At 37.5% G+C, this 21,481-nt stretch overlaps 1 pseudogene; it reads right to left on the reverse strand.

Annotated features, from left to right (window-relative positions):
* Nucleotides 1–16,213: 16,213 nt before the first annotated feature.
* On the reverse strand, nucleotides 16,214–16,954 carry LOC145007198 (glycerol-3-phosphate dehydrogenase [NAD(+)] GPDHC1, cytosolic pseudogene; annotated as a pseudogene).
* Between the last annotated feature and the right edge of the window lie 4,527 nt (nucleotides 16,955–21,481).

Consider the following 21,481-nt stretch of genomic DNA (forward strand, 5'->3'; position numbering starts at 1 on the left):
AAGCTTAGTGAGTTCCCCAAAATACCACACATAACACATATTAGCCACTCGAGGCTATAACTCTGTGGGTTCGTGCACCCAAACTCTGTGAACCCTCAGGTTCTAACTCTGGGAACCTTCCGGTTCCAACTCTATAAACATGCACAACATAAATCACATAGAAATAATGCAGTACAACACATCACGTACATATAGCATACAAATACTCTAATCACATAACTCTGGTTACATACTCAAGGTAAAGTATAGTGAGAAGACTCACCTGGCAAGCAGGAAGCAGATATCCCCACACTTGAATCTCGAACTCGCCACCGCCTAACACGTAAGGCAAATACTCTCATGAATATAACTCTCGGGACTAGAATAAATCCTCTCATAACACCCTCTTATGGTTAAAAGACTATTTTATCTCTCTCTTGGCCCAAAGGCCACATCGCTGACCAACCCTAAAAGTCAACGGCCAACCCTTAGTCGAAATCAAAGTCCTCAGTCTAAGTCAACCCCTGACTGACCCTACTCGCCGAGTCAACCCTGTGACTCGTCGAGTTCCCATAATCAGAACTTCACTCAATCTGCGACCTAACTCGCGGAGTCACCCCGAGACTCACCGAGTCCAACAACTCTGAGTCCACTCGCACACGACTCACCGAGTCATCCCTCGACTCACCGATTCTCGACTCAACCAGAGAATATTTGGGACTCTTCGACAAGACTTGCCGAGTCCAAATGGACTCGTCGAGTCCAAGGCTATCTTCAACCTACTCGCCGAGTTTTTCTTCCAACTCGTCGAGTTCCAGGCCATCTTCAAGCTACTCGACGAGTCGACCCATGTGACTCGCCGAGTACCACCGTTCTGAATCCATTCAGAAGCACTCTAGGCCATGCAATTGATCCAAAACATAGATCTAGCCTCCTACAACCCATCCATCACGTAAAGTGGCAAACTTTACGTGAATCCAAAGAGATCTAAGCCGTTTGCACATTGGGGCTAGGGTTTGGGACATGTAAGCTTCACTAAACACTCCAACACAGGGACTTTCATGCTCTCTGATTCTTCTCCCTTCCAGATCTGAGGTAGCAACCTCAGATCTAACCTCTAGACTTCCCATTTCATCCATAGACAATTTCTCACAAACCCCAAAATGAAGAAACAACATAACAACAGGTCAATAACGAGATATTACCTCTAAGTGATGCCCCAACTGCAATGAAATTCGAATCCAAGAAAATCCCCTTACTCCGAGCCTTCAGTCTTCCCAAAATTCCTTCAACCATTACTTCTCCAAGCTCCAATCCACTCAACAATGGTGCTTCTCCGTGATTTAGGGTTTTCTGGGGCTCAAGGGGTGATAAAGAGGCTGGGAGGAAAACATAGTGATCTTTATATAAGGCTCAACCCCGAGAATTAGGGTTTTCTCCACTCAGCGCCTACTTGCCGAGTCCATTACACTGACTCGCCGAGTCGGCCACTTAACACGCGACCAGGTCGCGACTCTACTCGCCGAGTCCGCACATGGACTTGCCGAGTCACTCTTTCCCAATTTACTCTTTTAGCCCTTCAACTCTACTCTTGATATTTCAGGATGTTACAATTCTCCCCCACTTAAATTAGGCTTCGCCCTCGAAGCCTACAGCAACTCAACTCCAGAAATACTCCCATAATGTGCCACCTGGCCTTAATCGGACCAGATCTCACAAGGCATACCCATCGAAACTCGAACACACTTTTCCTTTCCTTACGGTGTCCTGACCACTGTCTCGAACCGGGCACCGGATGTATCCTCTGATAACCACACTCAACGATCCGAGAATTACCCATGAAACATCACTGACCCAAATCTCAACAATCACTCGACCCATAAGGGTTAGAAGCCATGAACCATCATATCCCCGATCCGAATCCCATTCTATCCAATCCGTGACGACAGAAAGGCCCACTCTTCAATCCCAGAGCAACTCTCATGAGTCCTCTTCTTGCAATCAAGCACCCAAGCTGCACCAACCTTCGCACTCTCGGGTTAGGAGAACCCGTCGCACTGATGACATCTCTAACATTCCCAGGAGACACCACCACTACGCACACGGCCCTTGATCAGAATCAAGCTGGGAGTCCCAAACTCCATCCCTACATCCATCCTGAGACTCTTGGCTCTACACCCGTGGAATCCCTTCCGCATCCTCAGCAGACATCCCATCATGATGTCATTCCATACCACTGTCACAGACACAATGTTCGACCATCATACTCAAAATCATCCATTCTCACTACAACTTCCACTTCCGCGAATCGACACTTTCCTCAGCAAATGAGGGTCCGACACTTCCTCCCATACAACAGCACAAAGGGTGGCATACCAATGCACTAATGATGGCTGTTGAAATAGGATAACTCAACCAAGGATAAATACGTGCCGCAACACCCTCCGAAATCTAATACACATGCCCGAAGCATGTCTTTGAGCGTCTGAATCGTTCACTCCCTCTGAGGTGTCCTCAGACATCATCATGATAGGCTCTAGCTCATCTCATATCCCTCTTCGAGACTGGTCACTAGGTCAGCTTTTGACTCCATAGCTGAGCCTCTAAAGGTCACCCAAATCATGATCCAAATATCCCACTAACTTCCTCCCCGTGACCACTATCCCGGCCCCGTGACACGCAAGTCACGAAATTCTCTTTTCCTTATGCAAGAAAGTACAATCCAACCGAGGATCGTCTCCACTCTGATCTCTGGTTTCTGCTGCGGATATCCCTTGCGCATCTCACCACATTCCCCGACAGAGACGGGGACCCCAGTCTCGCCCCCGGTCCAACATCCAGGCTCCAAAAACTCAATACTAGGGCTACTCAAGCCCAAAACTCTTCCACATCATACACTGATCGGAGAACATTCCATCATCACACTCTCTTGCCATCTAGTGAGCACTACGGCTCCCCGCGGTATCACAGCACCCTCTGACTAGTGAGTACTACGGCTCCCCGCAGTATCACAACACCCTCTGACTAGTGAGTACTATGGCTCTCCGTAGTATCACAACACCCTCTTACTCCACTAGTTCGTGCTCCACAGACTATCATAGACAGCTACCCATACTCGTCTCGAATATTCATCACAGACTCTGGAGGCAATCGTCATAACAGATGCCCACCCTTGCGAAGATCCACTCTCCCAAGTAATCTCCCTGGATGCCCATACTCGAAGGCTCTCACTAGATCCATAGATACCTGATATACCACAAGTCGTCTCAACTCAAGATTCACGAATAACTTTGAAATAAAGATATCAATACCCGGATACCTCGCAACACCCCCACCGAACATCACAAGATCCTGCCACAACCACAGATCTCCTGCTCCAAGCACCATATAGATGCAATAATACATTCCCTCTGAACCCCATAACTAAATCTTCATTTTTCCCAGGTTGCAACTTCGGTGTATTCAATTTCTCAATTGCAATACGAAGAAACGCTAACGCTACGAAATACGCTGATAATTCTCCGAAACCCTTTTTCCCGCCGCTCAAAATCCAAACAAGGATACGCATACCGACCCGGGAGTTGGCTGCCCAATCATTCTTTATCTACTTGCCCCAACACTGACTAATACCATATTCCTGACTAATAAACACCTGTCATGGAGACATTCATCCTTCTCAAACAAGTACTTCCCGTATTAACTCACTCTGACCCCTTTCCTCGATCACCGACATCTATGGTCTCATGATTTCTTACCTCATATCTCTATACTCCACTTATAACTGCTCTTGACAAATCTCTGCTTTCTTACATACGGCACCCGGTTCTCCCCCACTTAGGGATCGAACCATCACCAAATAGCATGCAACTAACCCATAACTATATTCTCCAGCAAAATCGCACCTGCCCCTGAAAAGTGCTACACAACGCCCGATAATCCCCCCTTAAGGAAATGAATCGACCTCATATACTCTGAACCTCTGATGAACTCCTCAAGAACTTCTCGCACGTCTGCCTCTAGTCGTTCCAAATCTTGTACCAATTTAGTACCAAACAACTCAACTGCTCGATAACATCCCTGGCTCATAGACTGAACCATAAAATCATCGTACCCCTCACCTCAACTCATTAACCAACGCTCCAACACCGGGATCATCCCAAGAATAGGAACCCACTCCCAAATTCAACACCCCATGGATAGAAAACTCTCGGCACTGCTGAACTCGTCTGAACTCCCCGCTGATACCACTACCGTGCACCCGACTAAACTCAATTAGGTATAGCGTGGCCCTCGATTATCCCAGTATCAACTGACTATCTGCTCATGATAGATCACTGCCTCGCGGCACACATGCTACCTAATACTCTGGTGGGAAATCTGATGGGTTTTGGTCATAAGACATCCTATGTGCTCATACAAACCCTAATGCTTGGATCTAGGTTTCTCTATTGTACATGCTTTGAATCCAAGACTATAAACCCTAATTCTAATATTCAAATAATCCTATTAACATAAGAATGAGTTTATAATGTTACCTTGATTGTTATGTAGCAATAACAATCCCAAATCTCCTTGTATTGACTTTGGAAGGCTTAGAGTCACAAGTGTCACTCCTCTAATGGCTCACAAACACCATAAGCAAGAGGATGAAGCGGAGAGAGGATGGAGGCTGCCAAAAACGTGTAGAAACCCTTACAAGAAGCTTAGCCACGTTTTTGAGCCTTAAGGGGTCTTTATATAGTTGGGCTATTAGGGTTATCTAACAAGGAAACCCTAATTTGGATGCTTAAGCCCTAAGCAACCCATAGACTCCTTTAATTAAGCCCATGGACGATTTCCTTATGGGTTTCCCATTAGAATTCGTCCATCCCTTAATATAAGGCAATCCATGGCCCAAATTGCAATTATCCTATAATTACAATTCCAGTCCCTTAAGTTTAATTAATCTCTTTTAGTCACAAAACTAATTACCAATTAATTATTGACTAATATTAATTAAACAATATGATTTCTCCTTTAATATATTATTCCCATAATATATTAATAGATCAGATTTAATCCTTACTCTCCATAATTCATCCTATCAAGTTGCTTTGGTGAAGGCAACCCAAAAGGACCATGCACCATCGGGTCAAGTACATACCAAAATAGTTATGGACTTAGACACTAATCCAACAGTCTCCCACTTGGATAAGTCTAACAACTATTCTGCGTATGACTTCAGATCCTGATCTGCAATCGTAGCTTTCCAAAGCCGTTGTCAACTCTGATCATATCAGATACGCGTGTCCTTAGATAAGGGATCATATATTCCTCCATTCTAGATATCGTATGAGATATGATTTCAAATCATTCTCTTTGTACTACTTCTCGATTTCTGATTTATGACGACAGACTAATTGAACAAATCAAATTAGCCCTAACCCGGCCGAGCATTTACGTATGTCATCACTAAACCATCGAGGGGCCCAAAGATATCGCTTTTATCCTACCTTGGACAAAAGGAACGGATAAACTTTGATACAATGCTTGCTTGCACTCACTAACCAAATCACACACAACAATATGTTTTATAACACTAAGTTACTAGTGCGTTTACATATTATCAATGTGCAACCGATTAGCAAGATACAACTCACACATCTCAGTTTGAAGAATATAAGATGTTATCGTCTCACTAATCACTCGAGATAGTGATCCAAGTGAGCGTGGGTTTAATCCAATGCTCAAATCATATTCATAAGCACTCATGAACGTTGCAACAAACATTTGCTTATGTCTAATACTCTTTTAGACAATCCACACACCAATTCACGATAGTCTTCATTCATACCTACTTCCAACATATGAACGACTGTGGCCCGTTTGAATAATTCGATTATTCTTAATAAACTCAATTATTCTGGAAGTCAAAACATGCAAGGTGAAACACAAGAATAATACTAATCCCATATGGCCTCAAACCTTTGAGTATAAACAAAACACGTTTTATTTATCACCATATCGATTACTCATTATTTGTCGTTTCGGGTAATCAACTTCTTACTTGAATTCCAACACTTGTCCCATGCTCCTAGCATGCACACAATGTTTACCTATGGTTCTTACTTTTGTGAAATAGACAAATTGAACACATTTCCAATCATTCTCATTTTACAACTCCAAATCCATTTTCTTAAGTGTAAGAATATCAAATTCTTGTTACTTATAGAATACACTAGATTCTAACACTTTATGCAACGATCCTTTTGTAATGTCACTGCACCAAAGTCTCAAAGACTATTGCCAATGATATTACAAATTCCTCTATCGGAGATTGTTACAAGACAATTCCTTAGATATGATGTCTCTCACTCAAAGTACGTTCCTTTGAACATCCTTTTGCATAAAAGTTTCTAATCTAGACATAGATTTTCAATATTTACTTCCCAATATGGACACGCTTCCATATTTTTCCATATGACAACTAATTTCTTAATAGAATCTTATCTATTCGTAATGATGTCGATATTGTCCATCCAATATGGAAACATTTCCATAATTTCCAATACTATACTTCCAACTACTCACAAGCGACCAATCCTCGTCGAACTTTGGATTGTCCTTTGATAGTTGTTTAATTATTTTAGTCAAAACCAATTCTAGTCCTTTTTCCCTCTAAATGCACTAGACATTTGGAAAATTTTAGAATGGTCAAACATTAAATCATTTGCAATCGATCCTATACCCGAAGCGTATGGGACACGGCGCATAATGTTTTATTTGCTATGTTCTTAAAATTCGAATTGTGAAGAGGAATGCCGTAATCATAATCGAAATTTTTAAGAACACACTATGTACCTTTGACTAAATTTATTAACATTCCACAACCTAATCCTTTAGATTTGAAATGAAGCATAATATTCTCTCCCTTAATTATAGCAAAACAACTATACAACCCTTACGACTTTGCAAGGTATAACTCTTGTTTTTCTATAATTAATATTCCCAACTTGCAAAACTTTCCATAATAATCATACAATCATAACTTTTATGCTCCCACTGTCATGATGATTACTATAAAACATAACACTTATGCTCCCACTAGCTTCGACATGTATTCATAAACATCTTAACTTTCAGAAAAACAATACTTATTGAATTTCTTAAGTTCATGTTTCTAATACTTAGTGCTTTGATAATCTTTTATCAAGACTTCTTGAACTTATACACTTTTGCCTTAGATAGTTCATATGTGTGTCTTAACAATTAAGACTAATTGCCAAACCTCACAATTCAAATTATGGAAAGGGATGCCATAACCATGATCGAATTCGAGAATGCAATTTTACAATCACTATCTTTAAAATATTTCTTAGTGAAAGCATTTTCTCACAATCATTTTCATGAAGGAGGAAATCTTATGACACTTAGATTTAAACGGTGTATGTGTTCCTATCCATGTGAATTTGTTAAAAACCAAAGTTTACGACAAATTCAAACTCATATGGAACGAACTTTCTTAATCTTGATTTCTTGCCTTATGGTAGCACAGCTGCCCACCACGTCTTCCAAGTAGTTAAGTAGCTCACCTTTTCCTATCAATGTACTTTCCATTGATCAAGGTCCTTGCCTTTTATGCATTCAAATGAGAACTCATAGGACTCACATGCATAATTAACTCGATTGGATTGGCACAGAAACAAAATAATGTCTTCACGATAGGTTGTAAACCTCAATTCGTGTGCTAGTGATGATCGATAAGGCTTATTTGATTTGTTCTTGAAACTTTTCAAGACTATTAAGACTCCCACTGACTCCTTGAGATATACGATTCTCTTATCAAAACATTTTTTGATAAACAAATATTCAAGAATTAGTGTAGCTTATATCAAAACAAAACACTTCATAATTTTGGTCTTAGTTGGTCTTTGTCTTATCCAAGACATCACAACTTTCCACAATTGATGAATGTTATAAACCTTCTTAATACTATTCACTCAATTTCATAATCTTGACTTTAAGACTTGTTTTGGAACGAAGTATGATTGACTTCTTGATTTGACCATTTCTTCAATCTTTGATTCCTCTTCTTGGACATACAATTGTACCAAGACTCATTAGAGGATCAATTGAGATATGGTTCTTAATCATTAAGACCTATCATAAAGCATAAAAGCTACTCTCCCTTCTTCTTAGAATGGAGAAACTCTTATCTTTCTGCCTACTTGATTCTTCTTATTCGTTTTGCTATTGATCTAAACCCTTTAATCAATTCAAAATTACACTTAATCTTGTAAGTGTAATCATATTTACTAAGCCTTTAGTAAATCATGACGAATATCTTTGTTACTCTTATGGTGAACTTGATCAACACACAACTTTGTGTACTCGATCTCCTAGTCCTTCACTTGACACTTTGTCAATGAATTAGTCCAATTTTCAAATACGAAATTTCTCATTCATCGTGCATCCACGTTGCATGATTCCAAGTTTCTGTCCAATTGAAACTTAGGTGATGAGAAACTCTCCCTATTTGGTAAATTCTTGGCATTTCCATAACATAACTAAGAATCATATCCATTCGTTGTAGAAATATGCAAACATCAATTTTCACATAACGATTTCATTGCAAGGAAGTAAACAAATAAATAAATAAGTCAAACAAAATTTATTTTATTTATAAAAGCAGCGGAAAAGCATTTGTCCTTACAATGCACAATCTATTGAAAACTATGTAAAAAAATTTCTAACAACTCTATCATAACTATCTAAGCTCAAAATCCAATCTTCAAGTCCATGAGATCGAGATCCATCTCTTGTGATTAGATTCATCTTGCTCTCTTATCAAGCTTCCTTTCTTTTCACCGATCCTACACAACATTCAAATGTAATCTTATCACATCATGTATTAAGAATCAATGAATAGGAACTTAATGGAGTTAGATAGTGGATTCTTACCTAAAGCGTAGTCATACTTTTGACTCTCCCATCTCTTAGATCTCTTAGGTAAATAGGGCAACTTCATCTCCAATGCCCCTTCTCTTGGCAATAAAAGCAAATTGACTCTTTTGGAACAACACATGGAACTACTTCAGACATCGCCTTTCTCTTATGATCAAACTTTTCGATCATTGCATGTCTTTCATTGCCATTGTCTATATCCATAGAGGTCTTGAAGGCAGATTCACCAATCAACTTTGTTTTTCTATTGCGCCAAACCATTGTTGGTTCAGCAGCAATAAGCATGTAGGTGAGATCTATAAGGGTCACGTCGTGGTCTATCATATAGTACTCTCTTGCGAACTCACTACATGAGTTAGGAAGTGACTGAAGAACTCAATCAACAGCCATCACTTCACCGACAACGGATCCCATCATTCTTAATCTATCAATGTGTGACTTCATCCCTAAGACGTGTGCACACACCGACTTGCCCTCTTTATGTTCACTTGCCAAAAGGGCTTGAGTGATATTGAACCTTTCAATTTTACAATCTTGTGGGTTAGGGAGAATAATTGGAGGAGGAGGAGGAAGTGAAGCATGATTTCTTGTTCCTCGATCGAATCGTGGAATATCATCTTCATGTGGAATACTTGTTCCACGGGATTTGAGAAGACCATAGTTGTCGAACTTTGACATCGGGAGAAAAACGAATTCAAGTTAGTTGATTGATTGAGTCCTTGGTAAATCACCCAAATGAAATTCCAAGGCTAGGACCCAACACAATATCCTACAACTCGGGAGAGGGATGCCGTAACCCAAATTGCAGAACATTTGAAGGTAAGTGAATGACGATTCACTAGTTTCCACCATGAAAAACGAAAAAGAAATTTAAGTTTTAAATCTATGAAAACTCTTAGATCCTTTGAGATTCATTGAACATTTCAATGGCATGTTTAAATCTCGATATGCCCCTCTAGTTTGTGACTGGGATGCCGAGGATCACAAAGCGGGTGTGAAAAACTATGCAAACTACATGGTGCCCTCACATGTTACAATCACCTATTCGATGTGCCGGTAAACCACACACGCTCCACCGAACTATGACAAACATTGAGTCACCCTTTGCTACCTTTTCTTAGAACCATTTAGTGTGCCGGTAAACCACACACGCTCCACTAACGTCTTCGCAAGGGCACAAAGTGTAATTTCGTGGAATTGCATCAATTCACTTTTGCCTAAGTAACTAAGATTGGGAATTTGAAAAACATTTAGTTACTTTGTATTTCATTATACTTATAATGGAAGGTTTCGTCCTATCCTACCCGTTCGGCTAACGACCCTCCACCAGTCAAGAGTGCGGTGGGTAAGAGTGGATACCCATTCAATCGCCATTTTATAGGCAATTTCCTTAAACACCCCTTATAGACCAGCTTCGTGAATGAGGCTTACTAACGGTAAGACTGACTTTTACTCATACATATATATAATGTTAGACTTTTAATCTTATATATAGTATAGGGTGTATTTTATACTTTTAAAATACTATGTGGTTAACTTTAATAATTACACTTTTAATTCAATTAAATTGTTAACCTAAACTTTTATGGATTTATTAAACCTCTTTTAATTATACTCCTTAATTAATTAATAAAACCATAAGGGTGTGATTTGAACTTTTCAAAACATTACTAGAGTTTTAGAATTTAACATTTCTAATTAAACTTTTAATCAACTTTTAAATTCCAAAACTTGAGGGCAAGTTTTGAAACCTTTTTCAAAACATTAGGGTTTTAACTATTTAAATTTCAAAACAACAAAACTTTTGGGGTTCAAATTTAAACTATAAAACCTAAAGGGATTAATTTGAAACTATTCCAAACTTTGTCAAGAATATTCTAGATTACATAATTCAAATAAGGCAATTAACTATAATTGGTGGTTATCTAATTAGATCTAGTTCAAATTCATGCAAGATAATGATCAAATAATTTCCATAACTTCACATATATCAAACAAGGTAACAATTATCTAATTAGATGACCAAAATCTTTTATTTTGACAAGGATAATCATAAGGGATTAATAAAATTCGAATTTTATTAAGTTTAAACAATTATGGTAATTATCCTAAGTCATAATAGGTAAAAATCCCGAAAATCCGCCTGTCTGACGAGTTGACTCGTCGAGTCAGGCATGGACTCGGCGAGTTCAGCCATGGACTCGATGAGTCCAGCCTCCACAATCCAAAAAATCGAATTTTTTAGTTATACAATGCATCAATAAAATTGAAACCAAGCTAGGCTCTGATACCACTGATGGGTTTTGGTTATAAGACATCCTATGTGCTCATACAAACCCTAATGCTTGGATCTAGGTTTCTCTATTGTACATGCTTTGAATCCAAGACTATAAACCCTAATTCTAGTATTCAAATAATCCTATTAACATAAGAATGAGTTTATAATGTTACCTTGATTGTTATGTAGCAATAACAATCCCAAATCTCCTTGTATTGACTTTGGAAGGCTTAGAGTCACAAGTGTCACTCCTCTAATGGCTCACAAACACCATAAGCAAGAGGATGAAGCGGAGAGAGGATGGAGGCTGCCAAAAACGTGTAGAAACCCTTACAAGAAGCTTAGCCACGTTTTTGAGCCTTAAGGGGTCTTTATATAGTTGGGCTATTAGGGTTATCTAACAAGGAAACCCTAATTTGGATGCTTAAGCCCTAAGCAACCCATAGACTCCTTTAATTAAGCCCATGGACGATTTCCTCATGGGTTTCCCATTAGAATTCGTCCATCCCTTAATATAAGGCAATCCATGGCCCAAATTGCAATTATCCTATAATTACAATTCCAGTCCCTTAAGTTTAATTAATCTCTTTTAGTCACAAAACTAATTACCAATTAATTATTGACTAATATTAATTAAACAATATGATTTCTCCTTTAATATATTATTCCCATAATATATTAATAGATCAGATTTAATCCTTACTCTCCATAATTCATCCTATCAAGTTGCTTTGGTGAAGGCAACCCAAAAGGACCATGCACCATCGGGTCAAGTACATACCAAAATAGTTATGGACTTAGACACTAATCCAACAAAATCATCATCAATGACGACCTGCATGGTTTACCCCTAAACCCAAAACCAAAACATCATGCTTCTCATATTTTTCACACGAGCATAATCAGTACCTCCCAGATCATAGGAGGTGACATCTCCTTTATCGACTGATCGCCCAACTCAGATCGAAATTCTCCCTTCTCACTGACTCCTTACTAAAATACTCTGAGGGGCTCTCGATCTCCCTCTCAAGGGACGCCTCTTCGAACTTACTCGTGACCGAATAACCGGAGAACCACAAACATCATTCACTACGAACCATGGTACTCATTCCATGACATCTCTTCTCAATATGCCCCATTGTATGGTACCCTAACCATAACATCACTCCCCAATCCGCTCCGATGTATGGTACCCGGACCATAACATCACTCCTCAATCTGCTCTGATGTATGGTACCAGAACCATAACATCACTCCTCAATCTGCCCTGATGTATGGTACCCGAACCATAACATCACTCCTCAATCTGCCCTGATGTATGGTACCCGAACCATAACATTGCTCCTCAATCTGCCCTGATGTATGGTACCCAAACCATAACATCACTCCTCGATCCGCTCCGATGTATGGTACTCAAACCATAACATCACTCCTCAATCTGTTCTGATGTATGGTACCCGAACCATAACATCACTCCTCAATCTGCCCTGATGTATGGTACCCGAACCATAACATCACTCCTCGATCTGCTCCGATGTATGGTACTCAAACCATAACATCACTCCTCAATCTGCTCTGATGTATGGTACCCGAACCATAACATCACTCCTCAATCTGCCCTGATGTATGGTACCCGAACCATAACATCACTCCTCGATCCGCTCCGATGTATGGTACTCAAACCATAACATCACTCCTCAATCTGCTCCTTAGAACCTTCAGAATACTCCCTGTATAAAGTATGGGTCCTCTGCTTTCAGTAGTACGGGCCCATACTACCTGCCACATCTACCCATACTTTCCACACGGACCATCCCAGAGCTTCTAAATAGCTGCTCGACCTGCTCTTTCACTAATCCCATCGCGCGTGCTCGCTCCCCAGCGAAATTCTCTACTCTGCAAGCGCACTCATCTGGCTAGGGTTACTCCCTAGGCTCTTCCATTGTCCTCCCCCTTCTTTGCTATCAGCTGCTGAAGAGCTCCTAATGATGCCAGCCATCTACCTCCTGAATATCGTCATATTCACTTGGTAGCTGACTCCCATCATCGAGAGTTCCACAGCACAAAGCAAAAGCAGCATTCGAGCATCGAAGAATACATAGGACTCCCTCTTTGTGATAACTCCACCTTCTCGGCTCATCCTCGAAAGTACCACCAAACTCTGTAACTCTACCCCCCATGGGTTCTAACTGGATACTCTCACTCATCACATACTCAAAAGCATAACACATATAACAACGAGTCCTAGGCTAAGGCATCACAAATCAGGCCACTCTAGTTCTAACATATGAAATACCTAGCCTGTCTCTAGCATGCAATAATATCTCATAAAGTGCATCATAAATATCTCATAACACAAAATAAGGGTATTTTGGGAAATCACCGTTCGGGCTCTGGCTGATTGTACACACTGCTCTTTCTTGCTTCCTCTTTGAACCCTTATTCATTTTTAGAAAATTATTTCCTTAAAACTTTTCTTACTTCCTCAGTTTGAGTCCAGATTTACCCGAAGGCGCATCCGAATCCCTCAAACCAAGGCTCTGATACCAACTTGTAACACCGTAAATTTCAAGACAAAATTTTCATTTAAAATAATCATTTTACTCTTAGAAACACTTGTTTAAAATCTTATTCATAGTCAATTTACAAAACATAACTCCATTTTCACTTGCATAGAAAACCAAGATCCTCCAAAATATGACTCTTTCTCTGGTGTGTATAATCAAGCCGGTGCCGTCCCGTGATACTGAAAGAAACCTGAAAAACGTCAAACAAAACACTGTAAGCACGAAGCTTAGTGAGTTCCCCAAAATACCACACATAACACATATTAGCCACTCGAGGCTATAACTCTGTGGGTCCGTGCACCCAAACTCTGTGAACCCTCAGGTTCTAACTCTAGGAACCTTCCGGTTCCAACTCTGTAAACATGCACAACATAAATCACATAGAAATAATGCAGTACAACACATCACGTACATATAGCATACAAATACTCTAATCACATAACTCTGGTTACCTACTCAAGGTAGAGTATAGTGAGAAGACTCACCTGGCAAGCAGGAAGCAGATATCCCTACACTTGAATCTCGAACTCGCCACCGTCTAACACGTAAGGCAAATACTCTCATGAATATAACTCTCGGGACTAGAATAAATCCTCTCATAACACCCTCTTATGGTTAAAAGACTATTTTATCTCTCTCTTGGCCCAAAGGCCACATCGCTGACCAACCCTAAAAGTCAACGACCAACCCTTGGTCGAAATCAAAGTCCTCAGTCTAAGTCAACCCCTGACTGACCCTACTCGCCGAGTCAACCCTGTGACTCGTCGAGTTCCCATAATCAGAACTTCACTTAATCTGCGACCTAACTCGCCGAGTCACCCCGAGACTCGCCGAGTCCAACAACTCTGAGTCCACTCGCACACGACTCACCGAGTCATCCCTCGACTCACCGATTCTCGACTCAACCAGAGAATATTTGGGACTCTTCGACAAGACTCGCCGAGTCCAAATGGACTCGTCGAGTCCAAGGCTATCTTCAACCTACTCGCCGAGTTGTTCTTCCAACTCGTCGAGTTCCAGGCCATCTTCAAGCAACTCGTCGAGTCGACCCATGTGACTCGCCGAGTACCACCGTTCTGAATCCATTCAGAAGCACTCCAGGCCATGCAATTGATCCAAAACATAGATCTAGCCTCCTACAACCCATCCATCACGTAAAGTGGCAAACTTTACGTGAATCCAAAGAAATCTAAGCCGTTTGCACATTGGGGCTAGGGTTTGGGACATGTAAGCTTCACTAAACACTCCAACACAGGGACTTTCATGCTCTCTGATTCTTCTCCCTTCCAGATCCGAGGTAGCAACCTCAGATCTAACCTCTAGACTTCCCATTTCATCCATAGACAATTTCTCACAAACCCCAAAAATGAAGAAACAACATAACAACAGGTCAATAACGAGATATTACCTCTAAGTGATGCCCCAACTGCAATGAAATTCGAATCCAAGCAAATCCCCTTGCTCCAAGCCTTCAGTCTTCCCAAAATTCCTTCAACCATTACTTCTCTAAGCTCCAATCCACTCAACAATGGTGCTTCTCCGTGATTTAGGGTTTTCTAGGGCTCAAGGGGTGATAAAGAGGCTGGGAGAAAAACATAGTGATCTTTATATAAGGCTCAACCCCGAGAATTAGGGTTTTCTCCACTCAGCGCCTACTCGCCGAGTCCATTACACTGACTCGCCGAGTCGGCCACTTAACACGCGACCAGGTCGCGACTCTACTCGCCGAGTCCGCACATGGACTCGCCGAGTCACTCTTTCCTAATTTACTCTTTTAGCCCTTCAACTCTACTCTTGATATTTCGGGATGTTACATTAAACATTTTGTATATATATTAACATATAGTGATACTATTTATTTTAAACATTTCGTATTAAACTATAATGTGTTTAAGAAAAATAAATAATTAAATAAAAAGGTTTATGGAACATTTTAGATAGATATGGATCAATATATTAAATTCATGACAAAATTGCAAAAATCGTCCCTGTAGTTGGTGAATTTATGCGATTTTGGTCCAAAATGATATATTGGTGCACCACAGGTCCAAAATTGTATTTTTCTATTGCTTTTGGTCCCTGGCATTAACTTTCATCCATTTGTGTCGTTAGGTGCAATAAAGACAAGGGTATTTTCGTCTTTGCGCCTACAAGGACCATTTTTGCAACCTTATTCCTAAAAATCACAATTTCTCCCACCAGCGTTTGGTACTAGTGCCTTCATTGCTTGAATCATTTCATCTTCAAATAATGAATTGATTTTTTATACTTTCTTCGTTTTTGGACGCAATTTACAGATCAGAAGCAAAATGAGACTCACGATTTGAGTCTCGTGGTCTCTATTTAGTCCCAACGATAAACGAGAATTACCAGCGGAGTGGGTCATCTGGGTGGTTGCTCCGACTGTCTCGTCGCCCCTATCTACAGGTCAAGGGATTTTCGATTGTCATTTGCTCGAGAATAGGGCGAACATCAACAGAAATCGAAAGGGTTCCAGAAGCGGTTGACGATTGCAAAGGGATGAGGGCTTCGATTTCCAGCGGGCTCCCTTTGGTGCGTTTGGTTCGTCGTTGGCAGCCTCAAATTGAGGAAGGAGTCTTGTAATAGGAACTGTAATTCTTTCCTTCCGATACTTACTAATCTCTTGAAAAACTTGATGAGTTTCAGCCGATGGTAATCCATTGATGACAATATCAGCATCCCAAACAGCTTCCCGTAAATTCGTTACTACTTTCAAAGGACTAAGTGGAGTATGGATCATATTCAAACAAAACCCATGTTTCAAAATCTCATCTACGTACAATACTAGATCGCCTAATCTTGCTTCAACGTATTTCAAATACGCACATCCTCTAATCAATAGTCTTAACACGTCTTCTCGTGTGTTGATTACATCGAATAAATGTTGCGATGTGGCTCGATCGACTGACCTACCTGCTCGTCTCCAAATCCTGATTTGAACTTTATCTCGAAGATGACCATAACCATCTTGTAACATTGCTGCAAACACACCGCTCCAAACACCAGCTCCAACGCTCACGATTCTTAAAGGATCGTTGTCTGTTTTACCCAATACGTTACGAAGCTCGTCGAGTTTTTCCTCTAGAGACCCGTTGTTGATTTGGACTAAACCATTCACGTAAGCATTGTTTGTCGAGGTCGATCCCTCGATTTCTGCTCCGACCATCGTTTTCTTGCACAAACCTCGATGAATTTGATTTTTCTGAATTGGGGTTTGGGTTGATTTGTATCGAGTGAGATCTTCAATTACTGATGATGGTGTATAATTTCTATAAGAAAACGACGAAAAGTACAGCGGTGGAGGTGAATACGAGTTTTATAATAAATGTAACGCATTTAACATCTACAAGAAGGTCGGCTGAAGTAAACCCATTAGGGAATTCAGTTTGAAACGATGAAAACTACAAGACTCCTTCCTCGATCCGTCACTTGGGCACGATCAAGATCGAGCATGAAACTGCAACTGTTCTTCTACTTTTCTCGATACCCTTGATTATATATATATATATATATATATATATATATATATATATATATATATATATATATATATATATATTGGTTTGGTTCATGATTTTTTTTGGAAACAGGTTGCAAAAATGGTCCTTGTAGGTGGAAAGATGAAAATACCCTTGTCTTTATAGCACCTAACGACACAAATGGATGGAAGTTAATGCCAGGGACCAAAAACAATAGAAAAATCTAATTTTGGACCAATGGTGCACCAAGGTATACCAAGGTATCGTTTTGGACCAAAATTACGTAAATTTGCCAACCACAGGGACCATTTTTGCAATTTTGTCTAAATTTATTAAAAACTATTGCAAAAGATTAACCATCCGTGTTTGTGAGTGCTTTCTAAAATAACTTCTAAATCCAATAAGTTAAAAAAACATTTGATAAAGACTAATTAACCATCCGTGTTTGTGAGTGCTTTCTAAAATAACTTCTAAATCCAATAAGTTAAAAAAACATTTGATAAAGACTAATTAACCATCCGTGTTTGTGAGTGCTTTCTAAAATAACTTCTAAATCCAATAAGTTAAAAAAACATTTGATAAAGACTAAATTTTTTGGTATATATATATATATATATATATATATATATATATATATATATATATATATATATATATATATATATATACTAGCCGTAGATCCGCGCAAAGCGGCGGCGAAAAATAGTTTCTCATTCGGTAATAAGTTCTATACGGAAACATGTTAGATTTCAAGTAACACAAAACATATGCATATTGTTATCGATTGGTTTTACGGCAACAAATAAATGTAACCATCGCAATACAAAAGAACTTCTCCCTAAATATTTTGGTGTGTAGTGTACGTTTATAGTCCTTTATTTTAGAAATTAGGACACATCCATACGATGTGACTTGCTTATACCTTTATTGGTATTGATAAAGTTAATAAAAGGGAGAATCAAAGTTAATCTTAACAACCCGGTTTGCTTGATACAGATAAGTGTAAACGGATATATCCTATTATCCACTTAACTATCTAAAGTTTTAAACCGGAAAATAATAAAATTAATACAACCATATTTCATGGAACATGAATAACAAATGGAATACTAATTTTCTATTAGTCATAAATCATACATAGATATTTTTTCTTAATATTAAACAAAATATTTGATTTTACAACTGATTGGTTGATTTCGATTAGAGGACATAAATAATAAATAAAGCTTAAAAAAATTACAAATAAAAGGGTATATATAATGGATTATTTGTTTTATATTAATTGGATAAGAGATTTGATCAAATTTTTGGAAGAGATAAGATTTCAAAGGTAATCAGATTAAAATTTAATATTATTTTATTCATGATTAGTTGTACTTTACGTTTAGAGAGTTGAACGTTTTAAAAAAATAATATTATTTTATTGGATCTATTTATAGAAATAGTAAGATTTCTTTTATAAGTTAGTAAGATATATATATATATATATATATATATATATATATATATATATATATATATATATATATATATATATATATATTAAATCAGAAATTCTTGGCTTTTCTAAAAACTGAAGCAATCCCAAAGACACAGTAATATTGAGTTACTAGTTGTGAGATTCATGTATTACATGAATTAATTTTAAAAAAAAAGTTAAATATAAATATCAAAAGAATTTTGATTTTATAAGAAAATAAGAAAAATAATAAATTATTATAATTGAAATGTTTTTCTTTTTTTAATTTAAAAAAATAAACAAATTAAACTAATGAGCTTTAATTTAAGAATTTTGAAATAATAAGGTAAGTTCATTAATAAAATTGATATTCATTTATTATAATATTATTGCATTAAAATTTTATGTGAAATTCATTAAAATAAATAGACTCATAAAATGACATGTAGAAAAGAAATTAATTCAAAATACATACAAAATGATATTTGACAAATTGAATGAAAATGTGACACGTGATAAAAAAAAAAAAAAAAAAAAAAAAAAAAAAAAAAAAAAACTTTTATTTATTAGAGTAGATAACATAGGTTTGTGTTTAGAGATTAATTAATTAACGAGTTGCCCATGAACTAATTTGAATCGAGTTCTTCAATTTTTATACGATACTCATGAATCTCATTTCCATTTATTTACTCTTTGGGTTGCCATTTTCTTGAACAAATTAAATGCTTGATATGGATATCAGGTAAATTACATGTGCATTATGATTAATCCAGTTCATGACAAGAGTTGGGAAGATTTGCTAGACGATTGCTCATCAAATGTGGAAACAAAGTGATCAGGTCGAACCCCAGCTTCAATAATCAAATAAAATAGATTGATTGACTATACGTAATCACCTAGTTCACAATACAATCCTATCACTAAACTCAACTGAGCACATTTCTCTCAGGCATATTATCAAACACCTTGTCTGTCTTATGGATGCAACGTATCCTGTAATAGAATTCCAGTAACTGACTTCTCGTAACTCACATAATTCAACTTCAAAAACAAGCATATGTCCATGTACTTGTAAACCTAGTTGCAGATTATGGAGTTACGATAGTTTCAAAGAATTATAGAGTAGGACTGAACACACTGATTCGGGTTTCTTAAATCCATTGAGTGGAGGGAAGTGGCAACATTCTTTAGCATTAACTCATTTTCTATAACATAATTGGAGACAGTTTAATTGAATGTTGTGGATTTGTACTGATGCTGGTGGGAAGAAGAAAGGAGATTTAAGCAAATTCTAGAGGCTGTTTTCTCCTTCTTTTCAGCTATTATTATGAAATTGACGTCGTTTTCCTTTCTTTGATCTTTGATTCTCTGCAAGAAATAGGAGAGTGAAAAAAAAGATTATCAATATGTCATCTGATTCTTTTTCTTCCCAAGATGCGATTTTGCACTAGTTCGCGTCAGGTATAAGGCTTTCAAGAGTAACGGCAAATTCGACTTTTTAAATCTCAGTTAATAAGGCTTAGCTGAACCTAACTGAGACAGGGACTTGGGTATTATTCAAACCTCATTGCAATTGCAATAGAAAGACCAAAAAGTAGAGAAAATGACTAAATTAGTTATTTTTTTAATTATTTATTCAAAAATAGCAAAAAAATATATTAGTCAAAATAGCCCACGAAAAAATAGTTCGGCCCGACTACGGTCAACGCGTTGACTACAATTAAAAGGGGAAATGTACGATTTTAAGTAATAAGTTACTGTTTCGTCAAATCGTTTATTGTTTCGTGTTAACTATATAATAATAATAATAATAATAATAATAATAAATATTTTCGGAAATCTAAAATTGTAGGTTATTTTATAACATACGGTTTCCTCTCGATAAACTACAATTTCTCAAACCGTAGTCTATGATTCTGGGTAAAAAGTCTACGATTTTAATTTTTTTTAATAAATGGAGAATAGTTTTTTAAGAATTATTCTGATAAAAAATATTGTTTGTAAAATGTGGAGTAGTTTTTGACAATTAAATTGTTAAAAAAAAAATATTTTTTTGGTAAAACTACTCTCCATTTGTTTAAAATAAAATAAAAATAAATAAATAAATCAAGCCGTAAACTTTTTATCCATAATCATAAACTACGGTTTAGGAAACCGTAGATTATAAAATAACGTACGGTTTTATATTTTTGAAATGAAAGAAAAATTATAATTAACTCGAAACAGTAGCGTAATGGTAACTCTAATTACCTAAGGTTGTATAGGTTTTTAACAATTACTAATTTTTTATTATTTTTAAATAGATAATTAGAATTTTTTTTTGACTATATTAGTAATTACTGGACAATCACTATTCACTGGATCAATTCAGCAATTTAGATTTTGGATTATATGTTTTATTGATATAAAAATTATAAATATGTGATAGACAATCATGTTGATACAAAAGCTGATAAATAGAAAATATTAATTTTATATTTGTACCCTCTTAATAAGATCATATAATTATTTTATTAAAGTTGATAAGGATTGGAATGGATTGCTATAAAAAATTTTACAAATTGTTACCATAATATAAGATAGATAATATTTATACTAAGACATATATTGATGAATATCGATGTATATTTGCGTAGTTCACTTCAGTTAGAAGAAATATTTGATTATGATATTTTTTTGTTATATTTTTATCATAAAAACGTCATTTTCTTATTATTAGGTATCTTCGTTATTTTTTTTTTCCTATTATCAATTA

The sequence above is a fragment of the Lactuca saligna genome, chromosome 7, assembly GCF_052625555.1.
Source record: "Lactuca saligna cultivar CGN05327 chromosome 7, ASM5262555v1, whole genome shotgun sequence".
NCBI lineage: Eukaryota > Viridiplantae > Streptophyta > Magnoliopsida > Asterales > Asteraceae > Lactuca > Lactuca saligna.